General features: G+C 35.0%; 1 long non-coding RNA gene across 2 annotated transcripts in view; it reads right to left on the bottom strand.

Annotated features, from left to right (window-relative positions):
- LOC123379022 overlaps positions 1-16,233 on the bottom strand; it is a 182,198-nt gene that overhangs the window by 26,266 nt on the left and 139,699 nt on the right. For both annotated transcript variants that reach the window (XR_006582928.1, XR_006582930.1), the window contains exon 3: positions 6,903-6,938. This is a non-coding gene — a long non-coding RNA (uncharacterized LOC123379022). The remainder of the gene's footprint in view (positions 1-6,902; positions 6,939-16,233) is intronic.

The following is a 16,233-nucleotide window of genomic DNA, read 5'->3' as shown; positions in this document are numbered from 1 at the left end:
AATTTTGCTTAGCATAATATCCTCCAGTTCCACTCATGTAGTTGCAAATGGCAAGATTTCATTCTTTTTGATTGCTGAGTAATACTCCATTGTGTGTGTGTGTGTGTATATATATATATATATATATATATATATATATATTTGTGTGTGTGTATATATATATATGTTATATATATATATATATATATATATATATATATATATATATATCACATCTTCTTTATCCATTCATCCATAGATGGACATTTGGGCTTTTTCCATACTTGGGCTATTGTCAATAGCACTGCTATAAACATTGGGGTGCATGAGCCCCTTTGAAACAGTACACCTATATCCCTTGGATAAATACCTAATAGTGCAATTGCTGGGTTGTAGGGTATTTCTATTTTTAATTTTTTGAGGAACCTCCATACTGTTTTCCAGAGTGGCTGCACCAGTTTGCATTCCCACCAGCAGTGGAAAAGGATTCCTGCTTCTCCACATCGTCACCAACATCTGTTGTTGCCTGAGTCGTTAATTTTAGCCATTCTGACAGGTGTGAGGTGGTATCTCATTGTGGTTTTGATTTGCATTTCCCTCATGATGAGTGATATTGAGCATTTTTTCATGGATCTGTTCGCCATCTGGATGTCTTCTTTGGAAAAGTATCTATTCATCCTTTTGCCCATTTCTTCACAGGATTATTTGTTTTTTGGGTGTTGAGTTTGATAAGTTCTTTATAGATTTTGGATACTAACCCTTTATCTGATATGTCACTTGCAAATATCTTCTCCCATTCTGTCGGTTGCCTTTTAGTTTTGCCGATTGTTTCCTTCGCTGTGCAGAAGCTTTTTATGTTGATGAGGTCCCAGCAGTTCATTTTTACTTTTGTTTCCCTTGCCTCCAGAGACGTGTTGAGTAAGAAGCTGCTGCGGCTGAGGTCAAAGGTTTTTGCCTATTTTCTCCTCTAGGATTTTGATGGCTTCCTGTCTTATGTTTAGGTCTTTCATCCATTTTGAGTTTATTTTTGTGTATAGTATAAGACAGTGATCCAGGTTCATTTTTCTGCATGTATTTGTTTGGTTTTCCCAACACCACTTGCTGAACAGACTGTCTTTATTCCATTGGATAGTCTTTCCTGCTTTGTCAAAGATTAGTTGGCCATATGTTTGTGGGTCCATTTCTGGGTTCTCAATTCTGTTCCAGTGATATGAATGTCTGTTTTTGTGCCAGTACCATATTGTCTTGATAATTATAGTTTTGTAATACAGCTTGAAGTCCAGGACTGTGATGCCTCCTGCTTTGGTTTTCTTTTTCAAGATTGTTTTGGCTATTCGGGGTCTTTTCTGGTTCCATACAAATTTTAGGATTGTGTGTTCTAGCTCTGTGAAGACTGCTGGTGCTATTTTGGTAGGTATTACATTGAATATGTAGATTGCTTTGGGTAGTATTGACATTTAAAAAATACTTGTTCTTCCAATCCAGGAGCATGGAATATTTTTCCATTTTTTTTGTTTTCTTCAATTTCTTTCATAACCTTTCTATAGTTTTCAGTGTATAGATTTTTCACCTCTTTGGTTAGATTTATTCCTAGGTGTTTTAAAGTTTGTGGTGCAATTGTAGATGGGATCGGTTCCTTGATTTCTCTTCCTGCTGCTTCATTATTAGTGTATAGAAATGCAACCGATTTCTGTGCATTGATTTTATATCCTGTGACTTTGTTGAATTCATGGATCAGTTCTAGCAGTTTTTTGGTGGAATCTTTTGGGTTTCCATAGAATATCATGTTGTCTGTGAAGAATGCAAGTTTGGACACCTTTTATTTCTTTGTGCTGTCTGATTGCTGAGGCTAGGACTTCCAATACTATGTTGAATAACAGTGGCGAGAGTGGACATCCCTGTTGTGTTCCTGACCTTACAGGGAAACCTCTCAGGTTTTCCCCACTGAGCATGATATTAGCAGTGGGGTTTTCATATATGGCTTTTATGATCTTGAGGTATGATCCTTCTCTCCCTACTTTCTTTAGGGTTTTTATCAAGAAAGAATGCTGTATTTTGTCAAATGCTTTCTCTGCATCCTTTGAGAGGATCATTGTCCTTTCTTTTAGTAATCTGATAATTTTATTTTAATGGAAATTAGAGTTAAAATCCCTGTTATTAAAACAAATACATAGTGTTTTTTCAAATTAAATGATTTATAATCAGCTTTGTACTGAAGAATAAATACAGAAGAATCCTTTTCATATGACATGATCCATAATTGCTTGAGTAACCAAAAGCTTGACTCTTTTATTAAAATAATACACACATAATTAAACATTTTAGCTTAAAGCATGTAAATGTACTTTATTCACTTATATTTATACATAGAGTTGAGACATCTTCTTGAGTACATTTCTACTGATTGTAGTTCATTTTGTATTTCTTATGCCACAGTATTAAAACATCATCATTAATTTTCAGTTTCTGTTTCATTCTAGTGGAGTGAGAAATGGAACACTTATGAGGAAATCCATGGGTAGAATCCTTCTGGATGTTTATAAGTTTTATTCTCAACCTTCTATAGTTGCCTTAGATACAACTAATTAATATAAAATCAATTTCATTGTGTGGTGTCCTTTCACTGACTCTTCCCAAATACTATAATTTGTCTTAGATATAATGACTCTGGATTTTCAAACTCCTGCTCCATTGGTCTGTACAATATTTAAATAAATTACTCAATAAGTAATTATACCTGGATAAAAAGATTTGGAAATTATCATAGCTGACTCACAGTTTGTTAATTTAAATGGTAGAATTTGGTAATTTAAATAGTCAAAGTAAAATTAGAGATAACCTGTTGCCTTAGCAGTAATACTTGTCAATAAGCATTCAGTTAGCAGGTTTGATACAGTGAATTGAGATTAGCCTTTTAGTTATGAACACCATCAAAGACTGAATTATATCTCTTTAAAATTCATAATTTGAAGCTATAACCCTTAACGTATGTTTGGAGATAGAGCCTTTGAAAGAAGTATTTGAATTTAAAGTTAAATGAGATCATAAAGTGGGGAGAGAAATCCAATAGGGCTGGTGTCACTAAAAGAAAAGGAAGTGATGGAGTGCTTGGCTGGCTCAGTTGGTAGAGCATGTGACTCTAGACCTCAGAGTTGTGAGTTGGAGCCTCACATTGTGTGTAGAGATTATTGTAAAAGAGAGAGAGAGAGAGAGAGAGAGAGAGAGACTAGGAGTTCATGTACATGGGCAGCTGTCTGTAAGTCAGAAAAAGAGGCTCACTAGGAACCAATTCTGCTGGCACCTTGATCTTGGACTTCCAGGCCCCAGAACTGTGACAAAATAACTTTCTGTTGTTTAAGGCATTCAAATGGTGGTGTTTTGTTATGGCTGCCTTAGAAGACAAGTACAGACACTGAGAATAAATATGAATTACATGGGAATGGAGGTTCTTGTTAATTAGTTGAGTTCAAATAAGAGAGTTTCTATTGCATTAGTAAATATCTTAATATGGTTTACTGATTGTCAGTGCTCACAGCCACCCCTTTTTAGGCATGACATTTTCATTCTTGGATTTTTATTCTTGTCTTTCAGAATGTCTTCAAATCATATGGTCAGGAAATATATCTGGGAAATATTATCTGTTACCTGCTCATTTGCATATCCAATATTTTTCTGCTGCCTTCACACAAGAATTGACAGTCTTCCTGGAAATAGAATTCATGGATAACTTCTTCAAAGTTTGATAAATATTGTCTCACAGTCCCCTGGCATTTAGTGTTGCGGAGCAATCTGGGCCAATTTTATCTTATTTCTCTGTACGTTATTATTTTTTTCCCCAGATGGCTGTAGGATTCTTTCTTTACCTTTTAACTGTGACAATTCCACTAGCTATGTTTTGATATTGGTTTTTTTTTTTATTGATTTCCTAAAATATAGCAGTTACTCTCAGATTTCAGAATGTTTTATTAAATGGAAAAAGTATCTCATTCTTTAGATTATTAATTTTCTTTCATCCATTATCATGTGCTTTGATTAAAATTGATGATTTGTTTTCCTTATAGCTTATTTTTTTCTCATTTTAATTATTTTATTCATTATTTTTATGTTTTAGAAGGATTTCTCATATTTTTCAGTATCATTAATTTGATTTTCTGTAGTATCTAATATGCTTTCCACTTCCTTATATGTAAAATTCAGAAACCATAATTTAGAAATCAATAAAATGTGTGCAGTTCTTCTTGTTTGTAACTTTCCATTTTATTGGTAATTTATTCTTGACTTAAATGTGCAGTGCCTCTGTGTGAACAAAAGGAAATTGTCTAAAATTTTTTGTTGTTTTTGTGGTTTATTTACTTCAAAAAAAAAGCAACTCAAAATCTTTACAGAAGTAAAGACTGCATTCTTTGAAACTCAGAATTTCTCCATAGTCTGTGATGTGTCTGTTTTCACTTATTCCTACAGGGAACAATATATCCCAGCTCTGCCACTCACTTGCTGAGTCATCTTTGACAAATTATATTAACTCTTTGTGCCTAAATGCCCTTATCTAGGAAACAGGATTGGTAATGATAGTGTTCATCTTACAGAATTAATTTAAAAAGTTAAGTTTATCAATATATTTTTTATTAATCTTCCTAGCTAAGGAGAGTGCTGGGCATACAGTAGAGATTCAATGACCACGACACTTGAAATGAAGGAACGAGTTGGTTTCCAGGAGAAAACCTTATTCTCTCTATCCATTGCTCGTTCTAACTTGCTCTGGAGGGGTAGTTCTTTTCCACCAGGGCAGGTCCTGTGACTGTTCTGGTCACTCCATGATAGTTAAAACAATTCTCTGGAAATTTTAATCACAAAATCTCATTGTGAGATCTAAGATGTTTATAAATGCATTGAGAGTTATAGCTTCTCCCTTCTACCTTTCGAGCCCGCTTCAGGCTTCATGTTCACAGTGGGTAAGGTAGTATTGTTAGCCTCTTTTGTATGTTCTGAGCTTTGTGGCCTTCCTCTTCCCTCCTTGCTCAGGGACTCATTTCTGATCCTGCCAGCTTGGGACTATGAAGGGTGAGTGAGGAGAACAAACATGTAGGAAAGAAAAGATCTGAGCCAACTAGTTGATTCTAGCATGACTTGCTATTGGAGATTTCTCAGCATACAAATATTCAAAGTATTCAGTACTCAGTTGCTGTGGTCATCAAAACAGCAATGATGTGTGAAAAATGCAGGGGTGTCAGAGGGTAGTGATCTCACTAAGGCGGAGAGGCTATAAATGCCGACAAAAGCAGAGCATTAAATGGACAGTATAAGAGTTTTGAGAATAGTTTAGGTACCCTCAGGGACTTCTATGTTTATTTTGGGAGACTGTGAAATAGCTATATATTTACACCCATTCAGCTGACCCAGCTCCGCCAAGTGAGTCGTTAATATTACTATTACTTATTTTGTTCCATGTAGCTAATAAGGCTCTTCAGAAACATGGGTTATATGCGTATTTCAATAACTTCTGAATAATACACAGAGTAGACAAGGGTATGCTAAAAAGTCAAATACCACCACAATTCAGGTTGAATCAGATTCTAGCTAATTTCAGGTTAGATGTTTTAGGAAGTTGTATTAATTTTCAGAATTTCAAGCTACTGCTTAGTAATTTTGGTGTTACTGAAGGAGGTAAGTATTACTATAAATTCCAGGTTTTCCTAATTTTCAAAATATGATCGCCTAAGAAATTGCTTAGTGGTTGCTAAAATTTTAAATTCTAAACACAGACACAAATGTTTCTCTGCACTTCCTTTTTTATTTAAAAAAAAATTTAATGTTTATTTATTTTTGACAGAGGAGAGAGAGAGACAGACAGACAGAACATGAGTGGGGCAGAGGCAGAGAGAGAGGGAGACAGAGAATCTGGAGCAGACTCCAGGCTCCAAGCTGTCAGCACAGAGCCCCACACAGGGCTCAAATTCCAGACCGCGAGATCATGACCTGAGCCAAAGTTGGACACTCAACCGACTGAGCCACCCAGGCGCCCCTCTCTGCACTTCTTAAGAAGCATAACATCATTTTTAAAAACTACTAAGGAAGGTATTTGTATTCTTCTAAATTATTTTTTTCAGGATTTGGAAATTATATATCATATTGTTACAATAAGAAATTTTACTAAATTTAAGAAGGTCATAGTACGTAGGTCAATTCTTCTGTCATTTAAACTAATTATTTGGTTTTTAAAATCTCTGTTATTTCTCCACATGGGTTGCTCTCTTCTGACATAATACTCATCAAAATCATACCAATCAACTAAAGACAGATTTATATTCTCTTGATGATAAATTTCCCTTGACTGTATTAGCCAGAAATACATTTTCCTTCTTAGTTTTAGTAATGTGATTGGAGTCTCCAATTTTGTGAGACATTTTATTTTGAAATGTTTATTACAGACTGCTTTGGTAATATAGATGTTTCCACGTGTATCTTAGCCCTATATTACCATATGTGAGCATGTTCTAGTTTCCACAGTGTCTCTTAACATTGGGCATTGTGGACAGCTACAATATCAGCAACACTATTCAAGACTAAACATTAAAAGTCTGCAAGTAAAAGTTTAGATTTTTTCATTTATTAGGAGAAAGGCAATGAAATAGGGAAATAAACAAAGGACAGGAATTAGAATTTCGTAGAAGGATAAAAATCCAAATGACCATTAATCATATATAAAAGGATACCAAACCCACTGAGAGCTTTGAGGAATAAGACTGAAAGTCACAATGAGAGATTACTTCCCACTCATCATGCAGGCAAAACTGAAACAGATTAACAGAACCACCTCCGGCAGTGATGGACAAAATGGTACTTTCTGACTGATCTTGCTGTGGGAAAGGTGAGCTTGAATGCCTTCTTGACAACATATCAAGAATAAAAAAAAATACACATACCTTTTGACCCAGCAATTCCACTTCTGGAAATGTATCCTACAGAAAAAAAGAACAAAAGTACTTCAAGATTGATTATTACGGTATCTCTGTAGTGGAAAAAAACTGGAAATAAAGTAATGCTCATTAATAGGGAAATGACTAAATATATTTTAATATATCACTTGAAATTATCCCGCCATAGTTCTATGATATTGGCTTGGAAAATAATGTCAAAATTACATGAAGGAAATCTCCCTAAGGCCAGACCTGAGGCTATAAAGTTTACCCCTAGCCATTCCGTATTACTGAGCTCTCTCACCTTCCCCTAACCTCTTCTAGCATTTGTCGGTATCATCCAGGGTTTGGTGACTAGTAGCTGTTTTAATGTATATGTCTTGTCTCCTTCAGCTCTGATGTTTTATGTTTTCACTTTACAATGTTCAGGCTTACTCTGTGCATAGTAGGCAGACAGGACATCTTTTTTGATAGATCAGTTGTTTTCCTGAGAGAAGGCTGTTAATAAATGATGGGCTCCTAGACCTTAGTGTTTGTTAGTAAAACCATTTCCTATTCATGTCCATTGTGCACTCAGGGATATAGCTATTCTATTCAATTATTCAATCATTTTGCTAAAAACTTGGAGAGTCTATTTGTTACAGATCATAATAAAAATGTAAAGCCATTGCCATTAATAAATAACATAACATACGTGTCTGTTTTCCAGCAGCAAGCAGTCTTTAACTGAGTATTCATGTTGTTCAAGATTAAGTAAATCACCACAGACAAGGAAAATTACGCCATAGCTTATGTGATCAGATCAAAACAACAGTCATTTTCTCCACCAGTGATTCCTATTAAATGAATTGTATGCTAACAGTTTCCAATAATGAGTTGGGTTTAATAAATTATGTACTCTTCATAACTTTTTAATGTACATTCTTCCAAGACTGGCCTGTCCCCAGAAGGGAATTTATCAAACGGCTTCTGCACATCAGAAATAAAAGCAAAATGAATGAAATTGGAGTGGCTGAAGCATAACTAGTGGTAATGGGATTGGTTTTGCTTCACTTTCTCTGTCACCCACCAGACATGAAAAATCTCCCATGGGTGGTTCAGTGTTATCTTTTCTTCCTGTTTTCCCCATAAGTATCAGATGCTGGTTACAGACAACAACAGGATAGTGTTGGTGATTGATCTGTGTACTGCTCTGTTGCACCAAAAACTATTTCTAAAATATAGTATGTAAAATGAGGCTGCTGAGAACATCCAAACACACACACACACACACACACACACACACACACACATCTCTAAAGATATACAGAAGAGACCGGAGCTTAGTCAACAATTCTTTTTAATCTTTAATCTTCATAGGATAGCAAAGAAACATTAAAGCAGACACAAATCAAAAGTGATATTAAAGATACTTTTTAGATTTTGACAAACCACCCAGAGAAAGTAAATTCCAATAGCTGGGACTCACTTAACAAATAAACATAACATTCAGTTTTGCATTCTAAACCAAATGTTGAAAGCCACCTGTTTTTATTACTCATTTTATCAAATGCCCAGTCTGATTGAACAGACTTCTTTCTATTAAAAAATAAACTTGATCTTTGGGAAGATGCCATATATTAATCCCACCTACTTTGTATCATTCCCCAGCATGTAAAGAGAATATCCCTAGTTTTATTGGAGTAGGAAGAAGGATTTTTTATATACTATACATGAGTGGCAAATATATCTTTCAAAGCATCATACTGTTTTTTTAAGTAAGCTCTACTGCCCAACGTCGGGATTGAACTCATGACGCCAAGATCAAAGTCGCATGCTCCATTGACTGAGCCAGACAGGAGGGCCTTCAAAGCAAGATACTCTTAGGGTAGAATCTTTTTTGGTGGAATAGGTGGTATAGCAGGTTATTTTTTTGCTTACTACCCCATGATTAAGCCAACACTGACTTAAAAAAATGTTACCATATCAGAACTGTTAAAGCAAAATTAGAGACAACACTATGTGTATGCCAGACCCATTTCTTCTTCCTTGTGAGCACATGGCTTGACTGCATTTCCCAGCTGAATTGGTGGGATTACACGACAGAGGTCCAAGTATTGGAATGTGTCTTTGTTTCCCATTACCTCTTTCTTTCCGCAATATGTTCCTGCATGTAAAAGAGGTAGAACCACATGGGGCTACGGTAGTCTGCACGGAGCACCGGCTTCTGCTGACTGAAATTTGACTATAAGGTGAGCAAGAAATGGATTTCTATTTTGTCTTAAGCCACTGAGATCTTGGATGTTTGTTATTGCAGCTAGCTTTTCTGAGTAATATATTATGTAGCATATATTATGTTTCAGATGTAACCCAAAGCCCAACTTAAAATGACCTAAGCAATAAAGATATTTACAATATCACAAAACAGGAAGTCTAGAGTTGATTACATTTCAGTGTGATAAATTCAGTGACTCAGTCAAATAATGAAGAAGAATCCAGATTTTTCCATTTTTCACTCTGCAGCTTCTTAGCCTGGCTCACCTTTTAGGCCCAAAACAGCTCCTGCAGTTGCAGATATCACAAAGAGATGATAATGGCCAGAAGGGGTAAAAGGATATTTCTCCTGTAGTCTCTTTTTTAAGAACAAAGAAACCTTGCCCACAAGCCACCCAACAGACTTTCTCTTATGTCTCATTTCCCAGAATTGGGTCGCACGTTTTTCTCTAAACCAATCACTTGAAAGGGGAATGATGTAGACTAATCAAGATGCAGCCCTTGGGAACTTAAGTCTTTTCTGAAAGACACGGTCAGTAATACCTGAATGAAATCAGGATTCTTTTAGCAAAGAAGAAAAGAAGGATGGATTTTAGGCATCCAACAGTATATATTCAGATTCAGATCTTTTAAGGTTTATTTGAGTCAAATATTACAGATATTCTCAATCTATTTTGGTTAGATAGGTAATATAACAATGTATTAGTTTAAGGGAAGAGCTTGAATAATAAAAAAACAGAACTGACCATCTATGCAGTTCATATATTCAAAGTGAGGTGGTATTCAGTTTCTATAGTACCAAAGGTACACATTTAATCATATCAGAGGGTGCTATTGTTAGCAACTTTGACGTTGTGTAAAGATATGATAGCTAGGCTTTTTTTTTTTTTTTTTTTTGAGAGAGGGAAGGTGAGCAAGGGGCAGAGAAAGAGAGAATCCCCAGAACAGCAGAGAGAGGGAGAGAGAGAGAAAGGGAGAGAGAGAAGTGGGGCTCACTCAAAGCGGGGTTCATGTTTACTCGAAGTGGGACTCGAATTCACCCCAAGCAGGGTTCATGCTTACCCAATGTGGGACTCAAACTCATGAACTCTGATATATGACTTGAGCCGAAGTCAGATGCTTAACAACTGAGCCACCCAGGCACCCCAATAGCTAAGCATTTTTAAAAATTGTAGATAGATGTGGGAAACATGAAAACTCTATTTGTTCAAATCATCTTATTTAGAAAGCAGAGGGATGAATACATTTACTCAGTTTCGGTTATGACGGCACAAACAACATAGTGTATATTAATCATAGGAAGTAAATGAACCTGGAGATCAAGAAGGCAATTTAGAGGTGTTGAGTTCAGTTCTACACATCACATACCAGGGAACTGTATTCTCTAGTGATGAAGCGACTTGTACCAGGTCATATAAAAAGTCAGTCCTTGGCAATACAGGTACCACAATAGAAATTTACCTACATTCAGCCTAGGGTTTTTCTAAGGCAGGATTGTACTCTTAATGCACAAGCATCAGTTAGGAAAGTGGCACTTAAAATAAAAAAAGGAATGCATTACATATGTGCAAAGCAGCATACTACACAATTCTTAAAATAATAATGATACTTAAATGTACTGAGATTTCCCTGAGCTCTGCACTAAATTTTCTACATTGCATTAGTTTATATATTTGCCACAACAACCCTATGATGTAGATATTATTAATGCCCCATTTTTTTAAATATAAGACTATCTTTCAGAGAAGATAAGTGTATTTTATAATCTAAGATTCATCTCTCGTTTTTTGTCATTGTGGACTTTTGAGTTAACAGCTATTGGGGTAATTTGAAACGAGAAAGTCTAATCAGGCAGAAGTCCCCTGACTATTTTTATTTTTGTGTAGAAAAGGAGCCAGAAAGACAGGCAGCCCAGCACCTCAATCCAATCTTTTAGTTTTTTAATATATTTTAAAATATATATTATTTATTTTTTAAGTAAGCTCTATGCCCAACATGAGGGTTAAACTCACAACCCTGAGATTAAGAGTCATACACTGTACCAACTGAGCTAGTAAGGCATCCCCCCAAGCCAGTCTTAATAACAGATATTTTTTGATAGTCTCACAAGAAGCACCTTTTACCAATAAAAAATTACAGTCTTTAAATATTACTCCTTTCAACCCTGAACTCACCCATACAAGCCAGTTGGAGGAAACACTTCTAGAGGATTCAGGATTAATTAGTGTGGGCTTGCAATCTTTGATATTTGTTTGGGAAGGTCCTCTTTCATTGTTTCTTTATATACTCTTGGATTTTTTTAAAAATCAGCATCCATAAAGAATCTAGGATTGAGTTTTATCTCCCATGTTTAGTTTCAATACTGATCAGCAGGACAACACCCAGTATGTGTCCAACAAAGGCCAAGATTATATGCAATTCAAAGCAAAACAATAGGGAAGGAAGGCACCCATTTGGTGGCTCATTCTGAGAAACAAGACCAATGTCTAGCTGTTCTGAAGCTCCACTTAACACATCAATCACTTGATTTAATCATGTCAAGTTTCACTAGGTTTGTTTAATGGATGAGCACTGCTTTCCTCACCTTTCTTATCTTTTGTGACTGATAGAAAAGAACACATCAAACCTTTTGTCCTCCTGGTTCTATCTCTCGCCTACCTGTGAAAAGGGTTAGATTGATAGCTTAATGGAATTTTAGAGCTGTTTAATTTTCCCAGGTGGTCCAGAATGTATGCCTCAGTGGAAATGTAAACAATCTTGAATTTCTCCCATGCTGGTACAATATGTTCTAAGGAATGTTTTAATTTCCATTTATAAAGGAAAATCTTTTTTTAATGAAATGGTCTTGAACAAGACTCATTCCAAAAATGTTCAGTTTTGTGCTAGGAGTAGCAATCATTATTTTTCTACAAGAATGACTCTATTCTAGAATCTTTAGGGATATCATTTGGAAAGATGAGTCATAGTATCCCAGCCTGCCCTCACAAGAGGCTGCATGATTGGTAGAATTACAACTTTGGTTATTAAATCTCAACAAATAAAATCCAATTTTTATTTGTCCACCAAATATAGGTATACGTAAGTATGTTTGCAAAAGTGTGTATGTGTGAACAATAGCTACTCAATGGCCTGTTTGGGTTAATCATTTGTATGTGCATGGCTGCACAAAAGGATCATTACAGATGTTACAGATGTAAAAGGAGAAAAAAATTAGGAAAATTTAGAATCACTATTATATATATTAATACTTAATAAGTGGTGTATATTGATTCTCTGAAAATCTTAGTGAGAGGACAATGGTGTTTCTAGGAGAAGGATGCAAAATAGAAAATGTCTTTTCCACAGAAGGAACATTTATAGATGCTTATATTTTTGGCTTCTTGAGTGACTGTGGGTATAAAACACTAGCAACAAAGTCTTTGGTATTATGTTTCAAATGACAATTATAGTGCTTTAATATCCATTGTTCATAAAATTCTTAGTTGAAAATGAGAAAAATCAGAATTAATATGTTGGCTTCTTCATGGACTAGTTTATATTTTATGTTTATTTTTAGTCAGTTTAATTGGATTTGTGTTGACTTACATGCATCAAATCTCAACTTGTGCCTATTTAAATTTGTGTATATGTGCGTGCGTGTGTGTGTGCGTGCGCAGTGTCCAAAATAACTTTTTTCTACAAACGTATAATCATATAGATTCTTGTATCGTGAAAAATCACTAAACTGTAAGAATTAATCAGATCATAGCATGGAAAATTAATATTGGATTATAGAGTGTAGGTTAGTAAGAGGCTTCAGGAAGCTACCCTGTTGATTTCTTTTGTCTCCAAATCATCTAAGACAGATGATTCACCTTTCAAGATTTCCAGAGAAGAGTGGATTCCATAAGCTTCTTAGATAACCTTTTCCTGTATTAACCCTAGAAATGAGAAGTTTTTTTCCTTATTTTATTTAATTTCTATGAGATGTAGATAAAATGTTTGCTTTCTTTTCTGACCTCACTGGAAATGAAGAAGACTGGTCACAAAATACTGTCTTGTTTGTCACTGTGTCATCGTCATAATAACTGGCATGTAGTAGGTGCTTGACAAATATTTGTTGAAAATATAAATGGAAAAATAAAGCCCTTATTTAAGTTAATTTTCAGTATTTTCTTCTTGAAGCCAAATAATCCCAATTCTTGTACAAATTCACAATACCGCATTGGCAATTCAGAGGTTCCACAGTTTTTTATAAGTGATAATTTTAAAGCAAAAACCTCACGTGAACTCATTTTTTTGGTGGCAAATTTCAATCTGAAGTGACACGAGCATATTTATAGCCTTTCTCTATTGCAGTTGCTGCATATATTCCTATATATTGTTGCAGAAATATTAATGTAATGCTGCCTCCCACCCTACTGGGGTGTTATACATAACAAAAGGTATATGTACTGTCCCTCCACACCTCTCTGAAATTCTATACATACTCCTATAGCCTCAAAATATTTGGGTAAGAAACAGTGGAATTGAATTACCATTATATAATCTTTTTAATTATTTTAGACATTTGTTCATAAGTTTCCTATAGAATGCTCGGCCAAGATGTCAAACAATCAATACACACAGATCAACATTAATGTCTTTTGTTTTTCTTATAATAAAGCTACATGTCAGACTTTTTCTAAGCTTTCCACATCTCTGCTCTTCAACCCAGAGGAACCACTTATAAGAAGGGGCAATTCAGCTCCTATGAACCTCCAGTTTTGACCTCTCTTTTCAGAGCGCTAACAAGGATGCCAATTAGTGTCAGTTGTGATAGCAAAGTTTTAAGATTTTGACACAGTATTATTTTTAAAGATATGGAGTGTCTCACCTACTCATCTCACATAGAATTGTGATGAGGAATCCGTAATGGTTTTGTATTCACCTCCAATCTATACAAAACAAACTAATGATCTTAAACTCAAAAATCTCTTAAGTTCTGTATTTGATGCCTTGATTTATTTTCTTGGTCACCATATACTTTCTAAATGCTGGTATACTGCCCTAATATGTATTTATTATTGTAATATTTGGAAAAACACATTCATGCACTTAAAACAAAATTGTTTTAATGTAAACAGGATGGTAAAAACCAAAGGCTATATTAAAAAATGTACTACAAAATTAAGTAGGAAAAAAGTAATGCAACTATAAGTTCAGTGAAAGTTTCTATGTATTTGAATTAAGCTAGCCTTAAATGTATACAAAACAGTTCTAAGGTAACTTCTGTAAGAAATACACACATTTTCACCCCCTCCGCCAAACATACACATATATGCAGAGAGAAATAATTTAAGAACTATATAAATTTCTTCACTTGTTTGTGTGATCTTGGATAAGTCCCTTGAAATCTTTAGCTTCTTCATTTGTAAAATGAGATGATAACAGTACCTGCCTCTTTGAGTTGCTGTAATAGTCAATGTTTAGTAGGCACATAACAAGCATTAAATGATGGGAAATACGGTAATAATGCTAATATTAGTTACCTGAATTTCCACTGTACTTGTAATTATAATAAAATAAAGATCTTCTCTGAGGATAATTTTTGGATGATTAACTTTTATACTGCTCAGTCTACATCTCTGATTCTTTGGATATATGTTTTCAATAGAAGAATTTGAGTTGAAGCACATCTGGTGTCTGAGGAGATTTCGAAGGATAGAATAGTTCAGGTGGGAAAAAGGAGAAAACCAAGCAACAAATGTGTCCACTAAAGAAAAGCTTACCCACTAAATGTTACCTACTCTAACTATGCTGTTATTGCCTCATAATAAGAATGTTATTAATGCTAAAAATTGCTGTTATATTCTTACTCGTATTATTAATAGATTTTCATGAATGATATTTCCTAACATTTGAATGTTCACAGTTTTAAAGCATAATTGGAATAGTTTTCAAAAATTTCCTTGACCCATAAAACTTGTTTGGTTTATATATTAACACTGATCTGATCAATTGTGTAAAAGAATGTAAACATTTGCTTAAGTGGAGTTATTTCCTTGTCAAGAGAAATTCTCATCATAGTCATCTCATCCAAATTAGAAACACAGTACATATCAATTTCTTGTTACTCTGTTGTCCTGTTACTTTTGTACATGGCCCTTTTTTAGGTTGCCTTTTTAAAAAAGCCAACAACTATACAAACCATATCATGTATGACATGAAATATATTTTAATATATAAAGCATAGCACATTTTAGCAAAACTTTGAAAGTTGAAATTATGGATTGAAATTATTGTTACAAATATTGCAATGGGGATGAAAGTTTTATTATGTTCTATTACTCTTAATAATAGCAATTTAGGTGGAGATGCTGGATCTCCAATTTTAATGCAAACACACACACACACCCCTCTAGGTGCTTTGTTTTTCTGATCATGGAAGATTAGCACATTCTTCCCTTTTGAGCAAAGCTATGAAACATCTGAGTTATATCTTCTCTTGGACATATGAAGCAGATGGGGGCTGTACGCATAATGGTTGGACAGGCTTTATTGTAAAATAGGCTCGATTATGACCCTTGGCTCATTTCTTACTAATTTAGGCACATTATTTAACTGTGTAAAGTCTTAGTGCCTTTACATCCAAAATGGGGGCAATAATCTTTCATCAGAGACTTGTTATGAAAATAAAATCAATCAATGCTGTCATATCCAAAGTTCTTGGTGTGGGTCCCAAGGAATTTAACAAAAATCCCCTACCCCTGGACAAGCAGAGCAAGACTAACTCCATTTTGTGCTACACCCACCATCTCAGGTATAACCCCCACATGACCTACTTATTGCTTAAGACACTTCCCCACCCTAGTCAAGCCGCTGAGCACACCCTTACTAGAAACTGGCTCACATAGGAATGCGGAACCCCTAACCGTCAAAGAATGTAAACCCTGCCTTTTGCCTGCCAAACTTGCGCACCAATTCTGACCACAGTGATAGGCTAGTTCAAACAGTTACTATAGAGTAAATTGTAATTCAATTGGCCACCTGTGTGTGGACCGACATGACTATGCAACTTTCTGTGTGTGTTACAATCTCATTGGCCACTGGCCCCTATAAAACT

This window comes from Felis catus, chromosome A1 (assembly GCF_018350175.1).
Source record: "Felis catus isolate Fca126 chromosome A1, F.catus_Fca126_mat1.0, whole genome shotgun sequence".
Taxonomy (NCBI): Eukaryota; Metazoa; Chordata; class Mammalia; order Carnivora; family Felidae; genus Felis; species Felis catus.
This window is presented reverse-complemented; position numbering and strand designations above follow the sequence as displayed.